The sequence below is a fragment of the Lithobates pipiens genome, unplaced genomic scaffold (genome assembly GCF_037356315.1).
Source record: "Lithobates pipiens isolate NorthernLeopardFrog02 unplaced genomic scaffold, aLitPip1_a1.2 Scaffold_27, whole genome shotgun sequence".
Taxonomy (NCBI): Eukaryota; Metazoa; Chordata; class Amphibia; order Anura; family Ranidae; genus Lithobates; species Lithobates pipiens.
In genome coordinates this window covers 134,907,111-134,929,905 of record NW_027507788.1, presented here as the reverse complement: position 1 = coordinate 134,929,905, position 22,795 = coordinate 134,907,111, and the positions used below count along the sequence as shown (strand labels likewise).

Sequence of the window (22,795 nt, the reverse complement as noted above, 5' to 3'; positions counted from 1 at the left end):
CCTCATTGCACTGCATCCCTCTCTGTATATCCCCAGCATCCCTCTTTGTCCCTGGAATCCTCTCTGTCCTCATTGGACTGCATCCCTCTCTGTCCCCAGCGTCCCTCTCTGTCCTCATCACACTGCGTCCCTCTCTGTCTGTCCCTAGCGTCCCTCTGTGCCCTTGGTGTCTCTCTCTGTCCCCAGAGTTTGCACTTATTTCAGTTTAAAATATCTATATATTAGGTTAATTAAAGGTATCCAAGTTATTAAAAATATCATCATGTCAGTTTCATGATGGAGTGATTGATGTAAGTATGGAGTGAATGGTATGTGATTATGTACAGAGAGGAAGAGGTGGAGCTCAAAAAAGGAAAAGGTGGAGCCTAAATATGAAGGGGTGTGGTTTTCAGATGATAGGGTGGGTCTTAAATGGGAAGGGGTGTGGCCTTGATGGGAAGGGGTGAGTAGTGTTTAAATTAGGGGTGCATGAGTTTAGTCAGGCCAGGGCAGCACATAACCTAAATACACCACTGGCCATGTCTATACATCCTGACAGTGATAAATTTGCATCTCCTGGCCCAACCAAACATAATGCTTATTATATATAATTGTAAAATTACAATTGGTTTAAACACAAATGTACCTCAGCCACTACAGCTTGGGCTAACCAATTGAATGAACAGAAATTAAATATACTGCCCCTTTCTTTTATGAAGGGACCCAAACTATATAAAATAAGCCACAACAAAAGGAGGGAGGGTGAAGTGATGTTGTTGATGTTGACTCTGTTGTCTGTGTAGTGACGCAGTTTTTTTCTCTATTATAGTTCTTCTGGATGATGAGTGGAGGACCCATTACTAATGGACATCTACAAGGAGTAAGCTGTCAACTGCTGGGGGATTAATGTTCGGTTCACACTAACGCGACCTGAATGTTGCGGGACTTACGGTGCGACTTTGCTAGATGACTTCCTTGCGAATTGATGTAAATTAAAGTGGAGGGCCACCATAAAAAAAAAACAGCATTAATATTCTTAAAAAAATAAAATAACATTTTTTTAAAAATATTTTTTACCTTACCATAAACCCCTGTTGCTAGGCAGTCTTTCTAATCTGCCTCTTCCTACTCCGCGGTGATCTTCGGTCTTCTCTCCTCCTCGCGTTGTCTTCTGGGTAATGGGGCACACTGTGTTCTGGGAACTGTGTGTTTCCTAACAAAGCTCGTCCCATTCACAAATCGCCGCATGCATGCGCAGTAGGAAACAGGCAGTGAAGTCGCAAGGCTCCACTGCCTGTTTCCCTTAGTGAGGATGGTGCGTCGGGACCCGAGAGCCAAGGGACGGGTCAGCCTCGGGCGGCCGACATCGCGGGCGCCCTGGAAAGGTAAGTGTCCTTATTAAAAGTCAGCAGCTACTTTTTTTTAGCTGCTGACTTTAAAAAAATAAATAAATCCTGCTGGAACACCCCTTTAAGTACTACTTTGATGCAACTTTGGATGTGACTTTCAGGGAATGCCTGGGTAATGTCAGATCCAAATCACATGGCACAAGTCGGATAGAAGTCTTCTTGAAGTAGTACTGAAACCTTTTCTAATGTCAGAGTGACTTCAGTAGTGCTAATTAAGACGGCTCTCATTGACTGGTCATGTCATGCAACTTGGAGTCTCACAAGTAAGATCCCAAGTTGCAGCAGTGTGAACCGAGCCTAAACAGTTTCTGCAGGTGTCACTACTGACCAAACTCAACCTCATTTCATCATACTTCTCATGGTTCTCCACTTCATTCTTTGGACCTTATGAACCTTTTTTATACATTTTTTAACAATTCCTGATGACTTATCAGGTCACTGGTCTTCAGGGGCATCTGTGACACAGGGAAACCAAGCCTTGCCTATACAAGATGGCCGCTCCCACACAGAGACACAGTGCAGAACAAGAACAGGGGCTAATGTGATTGTTATATATATTCTGTAAAGCTTTGTGTATTAAGAATGAGATATAATCAATAATACTGGATGCATATTCAGTTTGATTAGCTAAGAAGCAACACACAAGTTTTGCTTTTATTGAAAGATCGAATGCTAAGCAGTTCATTTTGATACAATATTTCTCGGCTGCATTCGCAGTTTATTTTTGTTGGTAGCTGGTGCTGCCTGACATGTTTAGAGGTCATACAAAGCTGACGCCTCTGTTTAAGGCCTGTGAGAGGTGACTTCAGCACACGGACACTTCATCAATGTCAGGGTCGCCATATGGCTTTACCATTAGCTCCTCAGCTTAACATTACCAGGTGCCAGAATCTCTCAATGACATCCATGTGAGCTCAGCCATCTTTCCCGACTGTCTCATTCAGTTATCTATCTAACTGTGTTGGCCAAAACAGTGTTATGAAATATGAACCTTAAACACTGCTGACAGTAAGCCCTATTTCATAATACATTTTCCCTAAGGGGGTACCCTATTTTTCCTAATGTCTATAATGCTGTTACAGTACTAACAGGATACCTCTGATTCTTCCAGGATTCCTTGCAGGATCCCTGCAAGGACTTCCAGGATTCTTTGCAGCATCCCTGCTGGGATTTCCAGGATTACCAAGATGTCCACTACCCCCAGGACTTTCAGAGTTCCCAGAAAGGACACATGTCCTCTGATCAGAAGGGTATTTAAGAACCATCCTTTGAAGTGGTGGTCATGTGACCTATTGTCAGCTGTCTGAGAGCTAAAGAGCTATAATACTTACCTGCCAGTTGCCTGTTTGTTGCCAACCCAGATTGACATGACTAATCTCTTGCCTGCTTCCTGCCATGACCCCTGGCAGGGCAGCCCCCATGAGCCTGACCACTAACATTCCGCAGGGCCTGCCCACAGGCCAGCTCACCGAATCCGCACTCAGCCCCCCCTCACACCTGTACGCACTCTCAGTCCCCTCACACCTGTATGCGTTCAGCCCCCTCACACCTGTATGCGCTCAGCCCCCTTACACCTGTATGGACTCAGCCCCCCTCCTTACACCTGTACGCACCCAGCCCCCCCCCCCCAAATCCTGTATATACATTGGTCCCTTTCACATCTATATATATGTCAGCCCCCCTCACTCCTGTATATATGTCAGCCCCCTCACTCCTGTATAGATGTCAGCCCCCCCTCACACCTGTATATATGTCAGCCCCCCTCACACCTGTATATATGTCAGCCCCCCTCACACCTGTATATATGTCAGCCCCCCTCACACCTGTATATATGTTAGCATCCCCATCACATCTATTTCTATGTCAACCCCCCTCACCCCTGTATATATGTCAACACCCGTCACTCCTGTATATATGTCAGCCCAGCCTCCTGTATATATGTTACCCCCCTCATATCTGTATATATGTCAGCCCCCTCACACCTGTATATATGTCAGCCCCCCACATATACACATCTGTAAACACACAAAGCTCTGGCCCCTCCCTGTACACAAACAGCCCCCTCCTTTTACTTCACAGCCCCTACTTGTAAATTAGGTCTTCCTACCTAGTCCCAGCTCTTGTTTCCACAAAGCTGACATGTTGCTGACACAGAAGAGCTGCAGCCGAACACAGTACAGGCAGCTCACACGAGGGGTGCACATGCACATAGTAGCCAGAGGTGGCAGTAAAGAGCTCAATGTCTGCACTCAGTGACACAGAGAGCAGCAGAAGCTGTCGAATCCGATGTCAATTCTATATTTCACAACACAGCTCCCCTTCATCTGCTCCTGCCTTCTCCTGGCCTGGTTGGGTGCCTCCAGCTGCTCGAGCCCCTTACAGTTGTATCGGCTGTCCCCCCTGATGGTGGCCCTGCTGCCTGGATCTGATTACTCTTTTACCTGCTGCCTGCCTGGGCCTGACTACCTGACTGCTCTTTGGTTTGCCACCTGCCATGACCTCTGTCTGGACCCAACTATTCTCTTGTCTTTCACGTTATGAACAGTGTTCTTACCATAGCTGTTCTATCCCATCAACCCCTTGGTGAGGTGATACTGAGTGTAGCGACCTGGTGCCAGTTTGCAGCAAAGAAAACCAGGGACCACTAGGGTTTCTGGTTTGTTCCCACCATCAGAAGCTCTGGTGAACACCAGTTGGTACTTAACACATACCCAGATCATCCAGACACCACAACATTATGTGACGTCCTCCCTGAACACACCACTCGCGGGGCCACGCAGTGGCAAAATCTGTCACTGGCTGTGTCCAGACACAGCCGATGACCAATCACAGCAGATCTCATGACAATTGTAATCAATGGATGGCTTCCTTTAATGCCATCAATTGCATACAATTGTGTTGTGGTCACAGTGATCACATGGTACAGACAGGACCAATCATAGCTCACATGTACCATGTGATTAGATTTGACCAATCACAGCTAATCACAACAAAACATGCTGAATGTACCAGTTTCATTCAGTAAAAATAGTTGCTACCAATGAAATTCACTAGTATAAGCAACCATAATGTGTAAAAAAAGAAAATAAATACTGATCACTTCCCCAGAGTAGTACAATGTTATTGTATTGCTCTAGTCATGGTGTGTTAGAATTTTTTTTTTTTAGAAAAAAAGAAAATAAATGTAATACAAAAGAAAAAAAAATTAAAAACTTTTTTTTTTTTTTTTTTTACATACTGTCACCAGTCAGTGTCCATGAGGCCACACCAGTTATATTATAATGCTGTACTACACTGCGGACAGTATGTAGAAAGAAGAAAATTTGAATTTTTACTTAATTTTCCAAATAATTGTGACAAAAATTACAACTTCAAAAAACTAGCCATGCCTCTTACTAAATTTCATGGACTGTCATCTTTTTTCAAAAAAGGGGTAATTTGGGGGATATTTTTACTGTCCTGGCATTTTTGGGCCTCAAGAAATGAGATAGGTTGTCAGTACATCAGGATTGATCGAATTTCAGATTTATACCATTTTTGTGGACGCTATAACTTTCCTACAGACTAAATAATAAACACTGTTTTGGGTTATTCTCATCAAAAAATTTAGCAGAATACATTTTGACCTTAATTTATGAAGAAAGATTATTTATTTAGCAAAATTGTATAACAGAAACAAAGAGAAAAATGCACTTAAAAAAATGTGGTATTTTTTCATTTATTTTGCAAAAAATAAAAAAACCCAGTGGTGATCAAATACCACCAAAAGGAAGCTCTATCTGTTTGGATGAAAAGTGCCCTGGGTCATTGTAACAGGAATCCCACGGGCACTAGTTGCTACCAGGCCCATGGGATGTCCAGCCCAGGAAAATGACTCAGAGAAGCTTGTCACTTCCTCTTGTTGCACTAAGGTGATGCGTCATAAAGCCAACAGAGTTTTTTCATGCTTACAAATATTATATTGCATGAGTCATTTCTTTGCTAGCTCCAGGCAATATGTAGAATAGGGCAGTGAACTGGTAACTCATAGTGTGTTTGCACTGGGCTATAGGTGAGAGTGGTGCTACAACATAGAAACACATTGGCCACATACATTACAACACAATTGTACAATGTCCATTAGAAAGTGCAAAGACCTGCCTGATTGGATTTAAGTTGAATAGATTTAAATCCAATCAGACAGCTACAGACTGAAATACAGTAAAACCTTGGATTGCGAGCATAATTCGTTTAAGAAACATGCTTGTAATCCAAAGCACTTGTATATCAAAGCAAATTTCCCCATAAGAAATAATGGAAACTCAGATGATTCGTTCCACAACCATTTATTCATAGGTCCTTCAGTTTATAGTCCTTATAAAAAGAATATAGCAATGTGACCAGGTTGTGTAAGCCTCCACAAGGTGATTAGAAGCAAAATCCAGCAGGAGCTACATAGTATTAAAAAGAAGAGAGGTGCCTCTAAGTGTAGCAATATGTTGTACCTTCATTAAATGTAACCCGACTTACAGAGCGAATTTTCAAGGCGATTTGGAGGCGACTTCAGCGTGACTTTGAGGTGACTTAAAGTTGCCTCCAGGACAGGTGACTTTGGCTGTGGCCAATCACAGAATAACCAGCTCTGTGGGAGGGAGGGGGTTGCCTGGGTAAATGTGGAAAGTACCTGGGTAAATTATTTTCTTTTTCCTGTAAAGTCGCTTTAATATAGATGGAGATCCGACTTGTAGGCAGCCTCCATTGAAATCTATGGGTACAAGTTGCCTAGAAGTCGCCTTGAAGTAGTACAGAAACCTTTTCTGATGTCGGAGCAACTTCAGTAGTGTACATTAAGATGGCTTTCATTTACTTCTATGGCATTTCTTATGTGCAGCAACTTGGAGCAACTTGAGGACTTACAAGTCAAATCCCAAGTCGCTGTAGTGTGAACCGGCATTTATGCCGCGTACACACGAGCGAATTGTCCGGCGTACTTAGTCCAGCAAACAATCCGGTGGATAGTCCGGCGGATTTTCTACCGAACGGACTTGGCCACACACGGACACACAGAAAGTCTGGCGTTTGCTAGCGCGATGACGTACAGCACGTATGACGGGACTAGAAAAAGGAAGTTTGATAGCCAGTAGCCAATAGCTTCCCTTTTGTACTTGCTTCTGAGCATGCGTCATTCTTAGTCCGCCGGACTAGCACACTCACGAATGTATTGTTTGCTGAAACCCAAGTCCGGCGGAAAGATTGGACTGCAAAAATACTTTCTAAGTCCGCCGGACTTTACGCTGGAAAAGTCCGCTGAAGCCCACACACGATCGAATTGTCCGGTGAAATGCGTTTCGGCAGACTAAGTACGCCGGACAATTTGATCGTGTGTACGCGGCATTAGAGACGACTCTTTTATACTTAGTTGTGACATGGCGCTACTTGTATATCAAGACATTGCTTGTATATCAAGTCAAAATGTATTAAAAAAAATTCTGGTTGCTGTGGTGGTCACGAGATGGTGTTGTAGAAATTGTAAGGCTATAGAAAGAGAGTTCCAAGAAAGGACCGGTGAATTACTCAATTGTGCACTGTACTAGATGTAATACTTAACCACATGGATGAGAATTTTGTTTGTTCTGTATTGTAAACCTTCAATAAAAATATTGAAACATAAAAAAAAAAAAAAAAAAAAAAAATGCTTGCCTTGCAAAACGCTCTCAAACCAAGTTACTCTCAATCCAAGGTTTTACTGTACAAGATTTAGAAGACATGCCAGTATGAAAATTAGAGAGGTAAGCTCAGTGAGTACAAACGAAAAGCTCAAAAGCAGAAATCCAGTTATAATTTCTTTCTTTTTTTTTTTTTGGATACAGCAGAGAAGAATTGGGACCCTGGATGTCTATTTACCCCTCAATTCCTGTAACCAGGGCAGAAATGATAGAAAATCTCATTGTTGAAATGGACACCAGAACAGGATGGAAAGGCTAATCTTCAGTGTACAGAACACGCCCCAATATTGCTTTAGTGTCCTCTGTTACAAGGAAGCAACATTTGATATTCTTTGTTAAACCAAGGATAGTGTGGCGCTAAATCCCAATAAATCTATAAAGTGACGGCGTGATGTTCAACATAAAAAGAAAAATATATAAGGAAAAGAATATAAACATGATAATCAGTCCATATCAGCCCTGTTAGGCAGGCAATCCAAAATCCAGTGCTGTAAGAACCACAATAAAGTGAATTTAAATGAAGTTCTTTCCAATCTAAATTAAAGTGTTGTGTTAATTCTCACACAGCACTTCACTTTATATTGGAAAGAACTTCATTTATATTCACTTTATTGTGGTTCTTACAGCACTGGATTTTGGATTGCCTGCCTAACAGGGCTGATATGGACTGATAATCACGTTTATATTCGTTTCTTTTTTTTTCTTTATATATGTGTTCAATGGTCATTGGAGGTTCACTTTTTCAAGCAATATTGAAATATTATAGTTTTGAGAGTTTATATTTAATTTTTATTTATTTTATTTTATTTTATTTATTCCTGGTCTACATTTGATTTATCAGACAAAGTTATATATACATATAACTAATTTGATATTCTTTGCAGTTTTAGAAAATCAGATGGCCACTGAATAAACCAGAAGGACATTTTATAAAATGGTTTATTTAGAAAGGTCATTTTTAGTAATGTGGCATTCCAAAAAAGCCCTTGTAATATTTATATTATGTCCGCTGTATTTTAATGTAGGTGGAGTTTTCTTTTAACATGTAGGATAGCCAGCTGTAATTGGAAGATGTCAGCCTGAAAATCAGAATTAATGCTGGCTGTCCCCTGACAAAGTGTAAATATAGTTTGTTTTATGTTTGAATATCTTGTATATTAAAGGAATGCTTCAAAATACAAAGTTGCCTGACATTCTAAATGACTAACAACTCTAAATACCTAATGTTTCCTGCACACCAGACATGTCAGATTAATCTTGAAAAGTTGAGTGCCTGAAGTGGCTGCTAAGATGGGGGGAAAGATAGAACGCAGGAATTATTGAAATACTAGGACAGATGTTTAGGCAGTACCAGAAAACATTTGTTACAGTTCTTACGTTAGTCAGGAAGCAGAGTTGAGTCACTCCAAGTGCAGACTTGAAGAATGGGAGTTTAAAGCTGCCCATAGATGGATCGGAATTCTTTCCGTTCAGCAGGGATTGGTCAAATTTCGACCCATGTGTGGCCACTGTGGGTGAACACAATTTGATCCACTAATCGTCTTCTGCTCAACCGCCCTGTTGGTATTCTTTTACCTGATCTGTATATTCTGACGGATCGGCTCGGGCGGCTCTAGTCCTGCAAAGAGATTGGCGTTCCTGCTGTGAAAAAAGTGCAGGGACGCCGTTCCCATGCGTTCCCGCAGGACTCGAGCCCTGAGTGGGCCTGTATGTCATCAGGCGCTCAGAGAGGGAGTGGAGCAGTAGGAGAGGGGGGCCAGTGCAGAGTATGCAGGAGGCAGGCAGCGTCAATGGTCTTTCCCCATGGACCTTGAAGTGTTAGAGGATTCACAAGATCCTGTGCAAGCAGGACCAGGTGGGGGAAATGTGCCTGGGAGACAGAAGATCCCCCTGGGCTGAACTGGAGCTCTGTAAGTACATGTCCACACAGGCTCCCCCACATGGGGCAAACTGATGTAGGAGGAGGAGGGGGCACTCTGATGTAAGGAGGGACTCTGATGTAAGGAAGGCAATATTGCAAGGGGGAATTGATGTAAGAGGGGAAACTGATATAAAAAGGGAAACTAAGTGTAAGGAACGATAGCAAGATAGACTCCATTTTGTATTAGATTTTATGTGTTACATGACCACTCTTGAATTCAGATATGAAACTCACACATGTTTCTAAGTGTTATCTATAGAAATGTTCTCGAGGTCATTTTGACATATATATATTAAGACTGTGGAGTTTGACTTAGCTCAGGCTTACGTTTGTTTTAGATAAGATAACGACATCTGTTCAAGAATACATATATTTTGTAGTAAAGATGATGTAAAAATTTGGCTCATGGCATCAGCTAATAAGTAAAATATTGACTGAAGCTATTTCTTCTGTATACGTGTAACACTTCAGAAACTCCTCCCTTGTTATCCCTAGACAACATATAAGCCGGCATCTGGCATTGAATAAAGAGGTATTACAAGTGAACATAGCAAACCAGTTTCCTGTTTCACTTATTGATATCTCCGGGCCTGGGGGTCTACGGAAGTCTTCCTGCATTACCTGAACCTATCTGGGTGGTCCTAGAAGCTGAATTTCCCTACAACTGGGGGCTCGTCCGGGATTAGAAAACATTAAGCAAACATCAGCTTAAGGGTAAGTTTTTAATTTGTCTTTATTGACAAAATATTCCTTACCCCAGCTCTGATTTAATGTTTTTCTAGACCCGTAAATTAGTAGGGGATAGGATCACGCCAGAGGTTAATATTGGAGGGTTTTTGGGAAATCCACAAAGATAAGCAGTACTGCATACACATATATAGATACATTTCTTTTGGGAAGAAATATGAGAAGGTTAATGAGGAAATAGACTCCGGTGACCCCAAAATCTTTTGCTTATTCTTTCTATTGCTTAAAAACTATAAGATTATCTGTTGTGTGGGTCAGAAGGCTGCGTGGTAAAACAGTCGGCTCCCACTGTCAATATGGGTCAGAAACAAGGTAAAGAAGATCCTCCCCCTCTTCCCAACCCAGGAGAAACATGTAAAGATTTTGTAGCCAGAGTTTGTGGTACTAATTATGAATTTATAGTCCCATGGGTTTCAAATTTAGCGGGATGGACCGAAACCATGCACAGTGTAGACCCCTTTTCCCGGAATGGTAACAATGATAATTTTCATATGGATATGATTAAAGGATTGTGTTTAGGAGATAAGAGAACTTTCCCTTGGTACCCTGGGGATCCTCAATGGGATATGGATTATATGGAAAAGGGAGGGGAGAACTGGTTAAAATACGCCCCATATTGGTTTGAGAGGGAAAATAAGAAACAGAAAAAGCCCACCAAATGTCTAAGTAAGGAAGATTATGACCAGAAACAGAGAAGAAGCCGATAAAAAGAGAGTTTCCTGCCCCAACAGCCCCATCCCTGCCAATAGTCAGTCATCCTCCACCCGCATATGTACATGTCTATCCAAGTTTAGCAAAGGAAGATATTGATCTTCTGGCTGGACATTATGCAACCAGACAACGGCAAGTCCCTCCCGCTCCACAACCACAACAGCAGATCGTTCCTGCTCCACAACAAGATAGACAGCACCCACATAGGAGAGAAGCGGGAGCCCAAGTCGAGGTAACTGAACCAGAAGATCAGGGAGCTATAGGAGAGGTAGTTTCACCACCTGGCCAAGAGCAGGAGGAAGAACAGGAAAACGCTGATAGGGATAGAATATTCAGTCCCCCTAAAACAAAGAGTGGAGCTGTATATTGTAACCCTAATCTTCAAGCGCCTTTCATGACCATTGGAAATGAAATATTGAAAAAGGCAATGGACATTGAGGACATTGACAGGATAGTAAAACATTGCCCCAAACCCACCGCCTCTGCAGGAGGTACTTTAACTTACTTAAAAAAGGCCTGTAAGGGTAGAAATTACACACAGGAAGATATGCGTCTTATCATTGATGGCATCATAGGACACACCAGTTCCTGGAACTGGGCAAATGTTGCAACTATAAACACTATTGACACTAGAAATGCGGGAACATATGGGTTAAACACAGTACCAGGTAGGGACACCATGTGGACGGAATTAGAGACTGAAATGATGAGAGTATTTAAAAATAAAAGTTCCCTCCCTACTGCCATAGCATGCAAACAAAAGTCAGGAGAGACTGTAGTTGAGTTCTGGAAAAGGTTTCATGAAAATTGGACAACAGAAGCTGGATTAGCTACAACTACTGATGTGGGAGCTTTGTTTATTCAAACTTATATGAATAATCTAAAACCCCAGTTCGCCTTGGTGGTCAAACAGATGATATCGGAATGGACCACACAGACGATTGACCAATTTCAGGAAACTTTAATACAGAAAGAAGCAGCAGGGTGTTTCGATGTAATAAAAGAGAAAGCAGTGAGTACCCATTATCAGGGTGGAGTGCAAGCCCAGCCTCCCCAAGTTAATGGTGGACAATGGGACAGTGGAAGTAGAGGCAGAGGAAGAGGAAAAATAAGAGGGAAAGGGCATGGTTTTTCCAAACCCCCCCAGCAGTCACGCACATGTTGTTTTAACTGTGGGCAGGAGGGGCACTGGAGAAATCAATGTCCTTATGAATGGAATGACCCGAATACTCAAGATCAAGATCAAATGCATACACAGGGACCCCAATCTAGCCAACAGAATCATGTTGCCCCAAAACAACAGGGTCCCCGATTCCCTATACAGTGGAATCAACAACAACTGAAATGAAGCTGCCCAGAAGGTAGTATCCCAGCATTTCCCTTGATCTCACACTCTTACAATGAGCAACCAATTGTGACCTTATATGTTAAATATAGGCCTGTTCCGTTTTTAACCGATTCAGGAGCGACTCGGAGCACCCTCAGTGAGGACTACTACAGAGGTGAGACCAAAATTGCTGAACCTTCTATGGGAATTAATGGGATACTTACCAAAACATACAAAACACCGCCTTTACCAGTAAGTGATGGTGAAGGGGAAGGTGCAACAGTCTTGCATCATTGTTTCAGGATTATACCAAACTGTCCCGTGAACCTCTTGGGAAGAGATTTGATGGGAAGATTGGGTATAACACTGAAAATGACCACTTCGTACACTCCAAGGTAATACCAATATATTACACTGAGGATAGTGATCTCCCTCCACCAGATGATCCGGTATGGTCTAAAAGCTCCTTGGATGTAGGTCTTATTTCTTGTACCCCATACAAGGCAACTTTAAAATCGTGGGCACAGCCGGTTTATCACAAACAATACCCCATTTCAAAAGAAAAAGAGGAAGGAGTTGCTCCAATGGTAGAAAGGTTCCTGCAGCAAGGAATTCTTAAAGAGATACTCTCACCATACAACACCCCCATTAACCCAGTAAAGAAGCCGGATGGCTCTTACAGGTTTGTACAAGACCTCAGAGCTATAAACAACCTAGTGGTACCCATTGCTCCCATAGTGCCTGACGTGCCATCACTCCTAACCTCCATACCATCCGATGCAGAGTATTTTTCGGTCATTGACCTTTGTAATGCATTTTTTTCAGTTTCTGTTGACGAAGAGACACAACCTATTTTCTCGTTCAGTTTCAGAAAAAGGCAAATGACGTGGTGTCGAATGCCCATGGGATATGTAGACTCCCCTGTAGTATATACAGTGGCCCTCCAAGCAACCCTGCGGTCCTGGGCACCCCGCCATGGTTCCGTCCTACTTCAATATGTTGATGATTTGTTGTTGTGTAGTCCAAGCCAGAAAGCATGTAAAAATGATGGTTTAGATCTGTTAAATTGGTTAGCAGACAATGGTCACAAGGTTTCTAAGAAAAAACTACAATGGTGTCAGGAAACTGTTGAATACCTTGGTTTTGTACTCTCCAAAGGAGAAAGGAAAATCAGTCACAAGAGAGCTGAGGCTCTCGTGGGTCTGCCCCGCCCACTTACTAAGAAGGACATGCTATCCTTTCTTGGTATGATTGGTTACTGCCGCCAATGGATACCTGATTGTTCCTACTATGATAATCTCCTGAGGCAAGCCACAGGTACTGACATGCCAGATTGTGTGAAATGGAATGATGAAATGTACAATGCTTTTGTGTATCTTAAAACTGCAATGGTCACAGCTCCTGGACTTGGACTACCTGAATATGGGAAAATGTTTCACTTGTTTGCAAGGGACAATTGTAAAACTATGGCGGGGGTCCTGGCCCAGGAGCATGGGGGCAAACTCCGCCCTATTGCGTTTTTTTCAAAGGTTGTGCCTATGCCAGTACAGGGCATGCCCGCATGTCTCAGAGCTCTTGCGTCGTGTGCGATGGTCGTGGAATTGGCTACATCATTCACTCTAGGACATGCCACCACACTGCATACCACTCACAATGTATCCATCCTACTAAAAAACATCCATACCCAGCACATGTCAGCCCAGAGGCTGAGCGGTTATGAAGTCATTTTACTTTCTAACCCAAAACTTGAGATAAAATATGCCTCTCCCACTTCTGGCCTAGTTCCAATCCTAAATGCCTTGCTAGGCTTGAAAGGTGAAGAAGATGAGGTAGTGCCTCAACATGAATGCATGGACCTCATCTACCAAGACACATCCCCGAGACCAGACATGTCTTCCACTGCTCTCCTTGGAGCACAGAATGTCTTCGTGGATGGGTCTTGTTCAAGACCAAATGATAATACATACCATGCAGGGTATGCTGTTGTTCAGCTGCCTGATAAAATACTGGAAGCAAACCCTGTCCCATTCCAATCAGCACAAGCTGCAGAACTTATAGCTCTTACTAGAGCTTGTCAGCTTTTTGAAGAGCAGGATGTCAACATTTACACAGACTCCAAGTACGCTTACGGCGTTGCACACGATTTTGGAGTTATATGGAAAAGGCGGGGCTACATAGCAGCAGATGGTAAATCCATCTCACACTCCACTCTTGTCACAAGTTTGCTAGAAGCTATACAATTGCCAAGGTCCATAGCTATATTACACTGTAGGGCACATACAGGGCAACAGGATGACATAGCCAAAGGCAACGCCTTAGCTGACAAAGCAGCAAGAGAAGCAGCATTCACACAGCCTGCAAACACACAAATGCCATTACTCTCACCAGAAATTCCTCTTTTGGATCAAACATTGCGTGACCTCCAAGCATATGCCACAGACCAAGACATCCAGCAATGGAACTCAGCAGGTGTGCAGACAAGCCCAGAAACTGACCTTGTCTGCCAAGAGGGGAGACCATGTATCCCTGTAGCCAGCGCACCCATTTTTATTTCACAATACCATGGGATAGGTCACAGAGGGTGGAAAGTCACATGTGAACTTTTGGATAAGGATTTTTACATTCCAGGTCTTCCCTCTCTTGTAAAGGCATATGTTTCCAGATGCATCACATGCATTCGGAATAACCCTAGGAACCCTCACAAAGTAAAACATGAACATCTGATATATCCATCTACACCATTCACTCACCTGCAGATAGATTTTACACACATGCCCAAACTAGGTAAAAGACAAGAATACTTGCTCGTTATTTTGGACGTATTTTCAAGATGGTTGGAGATATTTGTAACTACAAATGAAGATGCACAAACAGTAGTGAGGATTCTGATACAAGAAATTATTCCAAGGTGGGGTTGCCCACTACAGATCAATTCTGACAATGGTCCTGCATTTGTGGCCAAAGTTTGTCAAGACCTGGTAAAAACACTGAAAATAGAATGGAAATTTCATATTCCTTACCACCCCCAGAGTTCAGGTATAGTGGAAAGGATGAACAGAACCATTAAGGATAAGATCAGGAAGGCCACTGGAGGTACGTATGCAAATTGGAAGAAGGTCCTCCCAGCTGTACTAGCCGAGATAAGAATGACACCCTCTAAAAAGACAGGATACTCTCCTTTTGAAGTCTTAATGGGTAGGCCATTCCCCACCCCATGGGCCAGACAGCCACTTATGATAGAAAGAGGGGACCTAGATCTTATTCAGGAAGAATATGTAAAAAAACTTATTGAAACTTTGGATCAAGTTGAAAGGAACGTTGCTCGCACCTCTCCTTCTTCACAGGAACCTACACACCCTTTTCAGGTGGGTGACACCGTGGTGGTCCAGCAATTGAAACGCACCAAGAAACAGGAGTATCCCTTTGGACCCCCAACCACAGTGATCGCAGTTACCCGCACAGCTATTCTGGTAGAGGGACAACAGGCCTGGATTCATGCAAGTCGTGTAAAGAAGGTCAACCAGGAACCTAAGAAGCAAGGCAAAGACAAAGATAAAGCACAGAGAAGTGAAGCAGATAGTCAAGACTCTGAACAAGATGACTTTGCTTATTTCACCACTGACTTCTGGGAAGGCCTTGTGCCTCTTATGCTGGGCTGCCCTGATTGTGTTCCTGCCAACTTTGCTGATAACTAACTGTATTTATCATCCTGAAGATTTGGGACCCATAAAGAGTATTTGTGGAGCCTCTAACACTCTACAACAGAATAATATGAATAACACACATGACAGACACAAGAGAAATGAATACTCAGAAAGTTTTACCGATAAAATGTTATTATTGAAGTTTAAATATAGCTACGCCCAGAAGTCTGGATTTGAAAAATGTTGGATATGTAGTAAACTCCATCCTAGCACGGCTAGGATCCCCTTAATGGCAGTACCTCTAAACTTCACCCCTCTCCTTAATGGCACTCCTCCTGTCGTTCTTACAACTGTCACAAGAATGCTTTCAAATAATACCCTTACTTTCCAGATTATTGGTAGAAGTCATTTCCCAGACTGGTGTTTTAGGTTGGGAAACTCCACAAACGGAGCTGAAGTTTGCCAACAAGCTAACATTAACTTTTCAATGACATCAATTGAAAGTCCTTTCTTTCACACTTCAGAATCTGACCTAAACACCACTCTGTTAAACTTTCTTAGCTCCAGTTCCAGTTCCACAGTAAGACAATTATTGTCGAGTTTAACCTTTTCCAGTCTTTCTGATGAAATGATGACAATATTCAACAAACGATCTTTAGCTCTAGGAAACAGTATTTATATTTGTTGTGGAAAAATCTGTCACCCTTGGATCCCCACTGAGCCCCAAGGATGGTGTTATCTCGCAGCCCTAGTTCCCATCATGGGCGTAGTAGGAGATAGCAAGGGAAGACACCTCCTTGAAGCTAGCATGCATCCCAGGTACCCCCTCAAACACCGCAATAAAAGGGAGTTATTTCTTGAAAAAGATATGGCATGGGCTTGGTTCCCCTCATGGACTGGGTGGGGAATAGACTTCATGAAAAGGTTGAATAAATACACTGGAATCATTGATGAAGTAATGGAAAAGAATTCTGAGGATATTACTAAATTAAATATAGAAACTAGGGCAATTAGAAAACAATTAGAACTACACGAGTTAGCCATAGAAAGCATGAGTGCTGCTTTAACAGGGATATGTGAAAACACAGAAGATTATGAGTGTTGTACCTGGTTTCATAACACAAGTATTGAGGTACCGGATTACTATGATATAATTGCACAACACCGGAAAGAAGTAAGCAAATTACAAGATGAAGCTAGAAACATTGCTAAGACATGGGATCCTTTTGCAAACCTAAGTTCTGGAATAGGAATACTTACATGGTTAAAAAGTGCTGCCATAACTATAACTATGATTATTCTTTTTGTTTTGTTCCTATATGCCTGTTATAAGCTTATAATGTGCATAATTGTTAAGGCATCCCGAACCCCTGATCCTGCTGCTGCAAATAGAGTTTATCTTAGTATGTATTATGATAGAAGAAAGATTACATAACTGTGAAAGGTAGTGAGTCATATAAATGTCTCAAAGAGGGGAACTGTAAGGAACGATAGCAAGATAGACTCCATTTTGTATTAGATTTTTTGTGTTACATGACCACTCTTGAATTCAGATATGAAACTCACACATGTTTCTAAGTGTTATCTATAGAAATGTTCTCGAGGTCATTTTGACATATATATATTAAGACTGTGGAGTTTGACTTAGCTCAGGCTTACGTTTGTTTTAGATAAGATAACGACATCTGTTCAAGAATACATATATTTTGTAGTAAAGATGATGTAAAAATTTGGCTCATGGCATCAGCTAATAAGTAAAATATTGACTGAAGCTATTTCTTCTGTATACGTGTAACACTTCAGAAACTCCTCCCTTGTTATCCCTAGACAACATATAAGCCGGCATCTGGCATTGAATAAAGAGGTATTACAAGTGAACATAGCAAACCAGTTTCCTGTTTCACTTATTGATATCTCCGGGCCTGGGGGTCTACGGAAGTCTTCCTGCATTACCTGAACCTATCTGGGTGGTCCTAGAAGCTGAATTTCCCTACACTAAGGAGGGGCTTTGTAGTAAGGAGGGACTTTCATGTAAGGGGGCACGCTGATGTAAAAGGGCTCTGGTGTAAATGGGGTGGGGGCACGGATGTAAAAGGGGACACTGATGTAAGGGGGGACTTTGAAGTAATAAGGGGCGCTGATATAAGGGGGGACACTAATGAAAGATGAGGCATTGATGTTATGTGGAGTCTAAAGGAAGAGGGACACCGATGTAATGTTTTTTTTTTTTAACAAATCACCTGAATGTTGCCAGCATATAACCCATGGTCTATGAATACAAGTCCTGTACTGTAAGATTAAGCAGAAACTATCTAGACCAACTAGAAAATTATAACTGCTTGAAAAATGTATTCTTTGTAATTTTTTTTTGCTGGAATGTCTCCTTCCCCGTCTCAAGGAATGTGTCTTTCAAATAACTTTTGCAGGTGGAAATTCCTCTTATGTGATCATTCAAAGTCGACAGCTAGTTTGATGTCACAGACCATTCGTCATGTGTACCTGCCATTAAGTGCAAAAGTCACACACTGGATAGTGATTGCATTTGCATTTACTCTAATAGAGGAGGCAACCTACCTACCCTCATGCAGTTACAACCAGGGATGAGCCAAAAGGTACCTGGGTTCAGTTTGCAGTATGTTTGGTGAACTGCTCACATGTTCGAGCATCAATCAGAACTCCACTGAAATCAATAGGAGAATAATTTTAAAAATCAGTTCTGGCAATTTTCCAGACAATTGGGGTAGAATTTGTCAAACTTTTTACCAATTTACCAATGCAACATTTTTTTTAACCAATATATTTATTTTTTGGTGAGAAGCAGCTATTTAAATAAGGTTTAAACAATTGCGAATTGGATATGGCTCCCCACATTCAATTCGCAATAGCAGGGGATTTTGACCGGCTTTCTATGGAGCCGGTTCACATATGTCCACAGCGGGTCTGGTGCGTCTTTTGGCCCATTTCAGGTCAAAATTCCTGTCTGAAATTGGACCTGAAATGGTGAACCAGGACACACCGGACCCCTGCTGTGAGACAGATGTGGCGATTGTGTGAACCAAGCCAAAAATATTAAAAATGCAAAAAAACAAACAAACAAAAAAAACACTATAATAAACTACTTGGAGGATGCCCTAAACCTGCCTGTCAAGTGATGCATTGGTAGAATGTACTATAGCATTTGCCACCAAATGGCATTTCCCTAATTACATTTTTTTGTTGTAAAAAACAGCACGAAAACCCCAAAACAAACAAAGGACATATGACATTTCATCAGGGAGCAGTTTTTTTTATTAATGCTTGAATTAAAACTTTAAAAACATAAACTTCCTTTACATAACATGCTTAGGGGATGCCATCAATCTGCCTGTGAAGTGCATACCTTTGTGATGCATACAGCCTGCTACAGCAAAAGTGACATCTACAAAGATAAAAAAAAAACTGGTACAGTTGTGCTCAAAAGTTTTCATATCCTGGCAGAAATCTTTGATTTTGCAAATATATCTGATCATGCCAACAAATTATTTTATTTAAAAGAGAAGTATGTTTTTTTTTTTAACCCATCATAATTATCTAGGTGGATGCAGCATCGGTCCTTTGCACTGAGAACCGAGCAATCGAACACCGCCGATGGCTCAGTTCTCTAGGCTCCCCAAGCAGAGAGCTGCTGACTGTCAGTCAGCAGCTCTCCTCTCTGCTCCTTCACACTCACTGGATTGCCGAGTCTTGGAGGGGCAGGGAGCAGCCATCTTACGCTCTCAGCAGTTCGCTGAGAGGCTGAGACAGGCATCAGTCCAGGCACCTGGCGGATCCTGACTTTATTGTCATGATGTTGCAGTGCCTGATCCAAGTGACGTCAGCAGAGAGTGGACTTCAGAAAATGAATTGCACTCCTGTGACCCATAGGAGAAGCCCAGCCAAACGAGCTCAAGCTGTAGTTCTCCTTTAGTGGAAGTAAACCTTCCTATCGTTTTCACCCAAGGAAGCTGCCATCTTGGCCTCTATTTATTCTACAACTGCTATGATGCTACACATGTGATCGGTTATGACACCAGCCATTGGATGGTATGAAAGTCTGGTTAAGAGCACAACTAATGGGAGTGTTACATTCCCGACACGTGACGGAAATGTAACTTATTTGAAACGGTTAAATGCATGGCTTTGCTTCCGCTTTAAGGATAGTGATCATATGATGCAGTTTATTATGACAGTTGTTTACCTCCTTTTTAAATCATAATGATAACAGAAATAACCCAAATGGCCCTGATAAAAAGTTTCCATCCCCTGGAATGTTTAGCCTTGATACAGACACACAAAGTGACACACAGGTTAAAATGCCAATTAAAGGTTCCCACAGCTGTGTTTTTTTTAAATTTCAATTAGAGTCTGTGTTTAAATAGTCAATGAGTTTGTTAGCTCACACATTAATGCACTGAGCAGTCTAGATACTGAGCCATGGGGAGCAGAAAAGAACTGTCAAAAGACCTGAGTAACAAGGTATTGGAACTTTATAATGATGGAAAGGGATAAAAAAAAAGATATCCAAAGCCTTGAATATGCCAGTTAGTACTGTTCAATCACTTATTAAGAAGTGGAAAATTCTGGGATCCCTTGATCCCAAGCCAAGGTCATGTAGACCAGACAGATTGTAGCCACAACTGCCAGAGGAATTGTTCAGAATACCAAGAAAAAAGAAAAACCCACAGGTAACCTCAGGAGTAATACAGGCTGCTCTGGAAAAATACATTGTGGTTGTTTCAAGAAGCACAGTATGACAATACTTGAACCTTTACTGAACTAATGCCACAAAAAGGCCCAGTTGCAATATCTTTTCGGCTGGGAGGAGAAGCAACGTCTGTTCGGCCCGGTAGGAGAAGCCCCAGCTCTTCCCCCGGCTGGAGCGAGGAGCAGCAGCCCTACCCCTCGTCCTTGACCCCTTCATCTCCTAAGGCACATATGTCAAACACAAGGCCTGCAGGCCAAATGCAGCCCTCCAGGCCTTGTCATGTGGCCCTCGCAGCCAGTTTTGCAGCTGGAATGTGACGGAACTCCATTCTGCCACTTCTAACTTTCACCCTCTGCTTCCACTCCCTGCAAGGTAAGGCAAAGCCACCTACAAAGGGAGGTAATAGAGCCAGGCAAGGTAGGAGAGAGATGCAAGCAAGCTTTGGGGAGGGGGTTGGTGTTGCACACTGTGCATAGCGCACCCCTAAGCCCTGCACTCTTTACAAAGCACACCTCTGAACTTTGTATGTAATGCACTCCTGAGGCAATGTGAGTGAGGGTGGGGGAGGTTGGTTTGCCGCCCCCCTCGCTCCAAAATATCGAGCACCAGCCGCCACTGCACCAGACCTTTATAACAGCATACAGCCTGGCTGGTCAAGAAAATAATTGATTAAAGTAAATAAACACACCACACCTTTTTGACATGTCCTTAAATATAAAAAAGTCTCACAATGTAAATCCATTGTCATACACGTCATCCAGCATTGAAGATCCTAATCAATCATGATTAGGGATGAGCTGAACACCCCCCCCCAGTTCGGTTTGCAGCAGAACCTGCGAACAGGCAAAAAATTAGTTAAAGTCGATGGGACAAGAATGGGAAAAATCAAAGTGCTAATTTTAAAGGCTGAGGCCGCGTACACACGCGCGGACTGTTTGCCCAACCTTGTTCGTCAAACAGTTTCGGCAAACAGTCCGCTCAAAATTTGCATGAGCGGACTTGCCCACACACGAGCGGACTGTTTCAACGAACTGTTTGCCAAACAGTCCGCTCAACTTTTGAAATGAGCGGACTCGCCCACGTAAGGCGGAGGCAAATCCGCCCATTTCGAGCGCGTGTACAGGTAGGCGGGGCCCGCGAAGGAGACGTCGCGGGCTCCGCCGCCTGGAATGGGCTTAAAGGGGAACCCCAACGCCGAAAAAAATCGGCGTGGGGGTTCCCCCAAAGTCCACACCAGACCCTTGTCCGAGCACGCTACCCGGCCGGCCAGGAAAGGGGGGCGAGCGAGCGCGCCCCCCCTCCTGAGCCGTACCAGGCCGCGTGCCCTCAACATGGGGGGGTGCCTTGGGGAAGGGGGGGCCGCGCGGCCCCCCCACCCCAAAGCACCTTGTCCCCATGTTGATGAGGACAAGGGCCTCTTCCCGACAACCCTGGCCGTTGGTTGTCGGGGTCTGCGGGCGGGGGGCTTATCGGAATCCGGGAGCCCCCTTTAAGAAGGGGGCCCCCGGATACCGGCCCCCCACCCTATGTGAATGAGTATGGGGTACAATGTACCCCTACCCATTCACCTGTGAAATAAAGTACAAAAAAAAACACAACACAGGGAAAAAATATTTTATTGCACAGCTCCGGGGGTCTTCCGTCTTCGGGGGTCTTCTCGCCGGACTCCTCCGCTATCTGTGTGTAGCTCTTTTACTAGCGGAGGAGTCCGGCTTTCTTCCTCCCCGCCGCCGGCCTCTTCTCCCGACTTCGGGGGTCTTGTCCCCCTCTTCGGTTCTTCTGCCGGGCCACCGCGCCTTCTTGTAGCTCTTTTGCAGGCGGTGGCCCGGTCTTCTGTCGCCGCTGCCTTCCGTTCTTCTGTCGCCGCCTTCGGTTCTTCTGCCGGGCCACCGTGCCTTCTTGTAGCTCTTTTACAGGCGGTGGCCCGGTCTTCTGTCGCCGCTGTCGTCGCCGCCGCCGCCGCCTTCCGTTCTTGTTCTTCTTCTTGTTCTTCTTCTTCTTCCCCAGGAGATGTTGACTTGACGAGCTCTCCGGCCGGAATGCCAGAGCCGCGCTGTGCGGTCACTTATATAGTGACAATGGGGCGGTGTCACATGGTATATGTCACATGGGTTGGTCACATGGGTTGATGTCACATGGGGACTATGACATCGTAAGGGGGCGGGGTCACCATGTGACCAACCCATGTGACATATACCATGTGACACAGCCCCATTGTCACTATATAAGTGACCGCACAGCGCGGCTCTGGCATTCCGGCCGGAGAGCTCGTCGAGTCAACATCTCCTGGGGAAGAAGAAGAAGAACAAGAAGAAGAACAAGAACGGAAGGCGGCGGCGGCGACGACAGCGGCGACAGAAGACCGGGCCACCGCCTGTAAAAGAGCTACAAGAAGGCGCAGTGGCCCGGCAGAAGAACCGAAGAGGGGGACAAGACCCCCGAAGTCGGGAGAAGAGGCCGGCGGCGGGGAGGAAGAAAGCCGGACTCCTCCGCTAGTAAAAGAGCTACACACAGATAGCGGAGGAGTCCGGCGAGAAGACCCCCGAAGACGGAAGACCCCCGGAGCTGTGCAATAAAATATTTTTTCCCTGTGTTGTGTTTTTTTTGTACTTTATTTCACAGGTGAATG

At 43.5% G+C, this 22,795-nt stretch overlaps 1 long non-coding RNA gene across 1 annotated transcript; it reads left to right on the top strand.

The window, feature by feature from the left end:
* The first annotated feature begins 9,168 nt into the window (after positions 1 to 9,168).
* Positions 9,169 to 16,732, top strand: LOC143934140 (uncharacterized). The gene is made up of 2 exons (XR_013263217.1): positions 9,169 to 9,728; positions 15,144 to 16,732. It is a non-coding gene; the product is annotated as an uncharacterized LOC143934140 (long non-coding RNA).
* The last annotated feature ends 6,063 nt before the right edge of the window (positions 16,733 to 22,795 follow it).